This window comes from Macaca thibetana, chromosome 1 (genome assembly GCF_024542745.1).
Source record: "Macaca thibetana thibetana isolate TM-01 chromosome 1, ASM2454274v1, whole genome shotgun sequence".
Taxonomy (NCBI): domain Eukaryota; kingdom Metazoa; phylum Chordata; class Mammalia; order Primates; family Cercopithecidae; genus Macaca; species Macaca thibetana.
This window is the reverse complement of record NC_065578.1, coordinates 212,862,636-212,867,184: the sequence shown is the minus strand read 5'-3', so window position 1 is coordinate 212,867,184 and position 4,549 is coordinate 212,862,636. Positions and strand designations below refer to the sequence as shown.

The 4,549-nt window shown below is 40.3% G+C and overlaps 1 pseudogene across 1 annotated transcript; it reads right to left on the bottom strand.

The window, feature by feature from the left end:
- Positions 1-362: 362 nt before the first annotated feature.
- LOC126942865 (40S ribosomal protein S3a-like) lies at positions 363-1,206 on the bottom strand (annotated as a pseudogene). Its single transcript, XR_007721617.1, has one exon. The product of XR_007721617.1 is annotated as a 40S ribosomal protein S3a-like (transcript).
- Between the last annotated feature and the right edge of the window lie 3,343 nt (positions 1,207-4,549).

Genomic DNA, 4,549 nt, shown 5'->3' with positions numbered 1-4,549 from the left:
TGCAGGGACCAGAGATTTGAGGTGGCCCTGGGCAGTGAGGCCACAGGCACCTTGGGTCCCTCTTTTGAAACTGTTCTGCCCGCGAGGCCATGGCACTTTGGGCCTGTGAGAGTGGGGTATCCACAAAGATTTCAGAAACGCCTTTGCGATTATTCTTTCATTGTCTCATTGAATAGCACCTGGCTTCCTTCTATCCATATTAACCTCCATTTCAAACAGTTGCTTAGCCACACCCTTAATATTCGCTCCAAAACACACTTTCTTTTTCTTTACATGGCCAGGCTGAGAATTTTCCAAATCTTTAAGTTCTATTTCTATTTTGATAATAAATTCCATCTTTAATTAAGTTATGTCTTTTTGCATTTTTTTTCACAAATAGCACTTTTTATTTGACACTATTTGAAGTCTGAACTTTAAACAGATTCTTGGACGGGTGGTTCATATCCATCAGCTCATTCAACTTTAGCACCTGTCTCATCCCCAGTGGCTTTTCCAGAACTACTGCCTTCACCATGAAGCTTCGTGAGCTTTCCCAATTCAAACCTGGCTTCTTCAGCACTTATACTTTCTAACGAACACTTCATGGAGAGGATAAACAGATTGGCAAGCCTTTTCTATGTCTTTTCCAATGCTGTCTGGAATCAATTTATTGACCACTTCTTTCAAGTCATTTGTCTGCACCTCTTGGGTCATGATTTCCATCATCTTCCGGATTTGGCAGACCTGTTGGTGCTGAGCATAAGAAGTCTTCCGTATCTGATTGTTGCGTTTTTTAGTAAAACCGACACAGAACAGACGAAGCAAGTAACCATCGGTAGTCTTGACATCAACATGAGCTTCAATCATTGTCTGCCACTTTTTGACCATGGAACACATTTTGTCACGGGTAAGATCCATGCCATGGAAGTTAGTCGGGCAGTTTTTGCCCTGAACATCTTCAGTAATCAGCTTGAATTTTCTAAATGCAACTTAATCATTCTGCAAATCAGCAAGACTCACTTCAAACACATGACCCTTGAGACCACCAGATACAATTTTGGTTCCTTGGGTCCTGGTGACGAGTGTCTTTCCAATATTTCTTATATTGAACATAGCAGGTGCTTTCACATCACACCAATCTTTCTTAGAAAATGGACCAACCACTTTCTTCTTGGCTCCCTTTTTGCCGCCTTTTGTAAGGCGCTTGTTCTTGCCAACCGCCATGGTGCTGGTTAGAGAGCCAAAAGGCTCTTTTTGCGTTTTTCTATATATAAGCAGTCAAGAGAAGCCATGCAGCACCCTGAGTGGTTTGTTGAGATACTTTTCATCAAATATTCTAGTTCATTGTCCTTAGGTTCTGCCTTCCACAGAGTACCAGGACATGGATAAAATTCAGCCAAGTTATTTGCCACTTTATAAAAAGAGTGGCCTTTCCTCCAGTTTCCAGTAAGATATTCCTCATTTTCAAATAAAACCTCAGCAGAATGAACTTTACTGTCCGTATTTCTACCAACATTCTGATCATGACCACTTAGAAAATCTCTAAGATGATTTAGGCTCTTCCTACAGCTCTCTCCTTCTAAGCCCTCATTAGAATTGTCCTTCATTCACAACAATCTAGGCTTTTTCTAGTGCGCACCTTCAAACTCTTTCAGTCTCTATGCATTACCCACTTTCAAAGCTGCTCCGCATTTCCAGGTGTTTGCTACATAACACCCTACTTCTGGTACCAGTATCTGTCTTGGTCACATATTCAAAGCACAGAATTGTGATTTACTCTTCTATCAGAACACTTTATTCTACCACTTATTTCCGTTTAGAAGTGAAAGAGGTAGACCAGACTAGGAATGCAAAACTTGGAGTTTATGAGAAAGGGTGATTTGGATTTTCTTCCTGTGCATATATAACCCAAGTATCTCTGACTCTCTGTGCATTTACACTTGCTGTTGCTCTTGCCAGCACCTGATTTAGGTTAAGTTTTAGCTGTTGTCCCATCCTAACTGCCCATCTCTTCTGTCCACTGCATACTCCCCAGTGACCCCTGTTTATGTCTCAAAGCAGTCAGAGTATTGGAACTTTTTTTAAGTTCGAAGGAAGAACTTGAAGAAGGACATTGCACAAAATATTCCACTTTTGCTCTTTATTTAAAGGTGCTTTCCACATGGCAGTTGCAAAATTTCTTTATCTTTTCATTGTTCCTCTTCCTTACAATAAACCTCCTACTCATTCACGTGAGACCATGAACGCCACGTTTTCCTCTCTCTTCTACATCAAATTCCCCAACTACTAGTGTATGCACCTAGAAAAGAGTATCTCTAGCATGCCTTGGTTTCTCTTATAAGTGTATTTAAAATTTTTTATTTATATTAATCTTTCTATGTAATAAATGGTAATCAAATTAGAAAGAGAAAATAGGCAGCTATGTGATAAATACAGACCAATATAAAATGCTGGAAAAGCCTACCATCTATGTTAGAAAAGTGCTTGCAAAAATAAATGCTGTTTTGAGTGGAAAATGCAGCTCTATAAAGGAATCACTTCTCAGTTAAAGGATCAGAGCTGAAGGTTGCCAAGGTTGGGTCTTGGGATGAATACACCAAGTGGAGAAGCCTGTCCTTCAGGCCAAGGCATGCACACATTTCAACTTCCAGGAGAACTGACTGATTGATATGGTGAGGGGACAGGAATAGAAGTTTAGTACCATTGCCTCAAGTTGGACAGCTCTGTGGTGCCATTCATATGCCTGTCTGCCCATGGGATCAGGCTGGGATTATACCTTAGGTGAAACTATGTCTTTACTGAACTTCTTTCCTCTGCCCAATCCTTTGTCTCTCATTTCTTTAGAGGGTCTTTTTGAGGGGGATCCCACAGTAAATCACAGCACAAAAATCCCCATTTCAGGCTTCTGGGAAACACAATCTAAGACACTTGCTGTGGTATATGCAGAGTGATGGAGTGGGCAGCTGGGCTGTGACTTACAGGCCAGTGGACACATTCATGCAATCCTTCCTTTGTGGTTGTGGTTTTTACTACCAGATTGATGGTTACATATAGTGTATTGCAAAAATGACCACCACTTTTCGAGACCACCATCACTTGTGATGGTGAATGACTTCTTGTGAGATCTGGATGTTTAAAAGTGTGAAGCACCTTGCTCTCTCTTGCTCCTGATTTTGCCATGTAGCATGCTTGCTGCCCCTTATCCTTCTGCCATGATATGATTTGGATCTGAGTCCCCCTCCAAATCTCATGTCAAATTGTAATCCCAAATGTTGGAGCTGGGGCCTGGTGGGAGGCGATTGGATCATTGGGGCAGTTTTTCATGGTTTAACACCATTTTCCTTGGTGCTGTCATCATGATAGTGATGAGATCTGGTTGTTTAGAAACATGTACCACCACGCCTCCTTCCTTCTGCTCCGGTCATGTGAAGTGATGGCTTTCCCTTTGCCTTCGCCATGATTGTAAGTTTCCTGAGGCCTCCCCAGAAGTCAAGCAGATGCTGCCATGCTTCATAGACAGCCTGCAGAACTGTGAGCCAATGAAACCTCTTTTCTTTATAAATTCCCCAATTTCAGATATTTTTTTACAGCAATGTGAGAACAGACTAATACATGCCCTGACTGTAAGTTTCCTGACACCTCCTCAGAAGCCAAGCAGATGTCAGCATTATGCTTCCTGTATAGTCTACAGAACCATGAGTCAATTAAAACTCTTTTTTTTATAACTTACTCAGTCTCAGGTATTTCTTTATAGCAATGCAAGAATAGCTTAATATACATGGTCAATGGGTTATATCTGTTTTTACAAAAGAGGAAACTAATGCTCAGAGAAGGAATGTAATTTGCCCAAGGTGTAGTTAGCAGATGGATTTGAAGGTAAGTTTGCTTGACTTAAATGACTATCATTAGGTAGCTCTTGGAAATGTAGGCTTCTTGTCACAGTATGTACCTTTCAAAACTGTATGGTTGGACAAATCTATGCATACTATTTAATATTCTTTTAATCTTGGCCTCCAAGTCTTACATGGAACTTCAGATCCATAAGAAATTTCCAAGCAATTATTATTTCCACATTTCAGTTTAGAACAGCATTTCCCTGTTTTTGTATTAGGGGACAGACTTCTAAATTTTCAAACATGCCTTTCAGTCATCTGTCTTCTAAACTATATCCTCCAGCATAAACTATGTCCTCAATAAAACCTATTATATTTTATACAAATATTTCTTCTGCACCTCTTTGTGTCCATCTGTGTCCTAAGCTCTGGAGAGGCAAAGACGAATAAAGTAGTCTATTCTTTCAAGGAGTCACATTTTAGTGAAGACAAAAAATATACACATAATTTTTTAAAACCACACACAACTCATAAATAAAATATGGAAGTGTTAAATGGAGTACTAAAACTAGTCTGGTGAGTGAAGGGGTAAAGTGATCAGAAGGTTTCCTTGGAGGAGGCCTAAACTAAGTCTCAAAGGAGTTCACCTGGCTGGGTGGGGTTGAGTGGGGTTGAGTGAGTACAGTAGACAAGGGTCAATAAATGCTGTAATGTATAAACTCTCAAAGTTCAGGAGC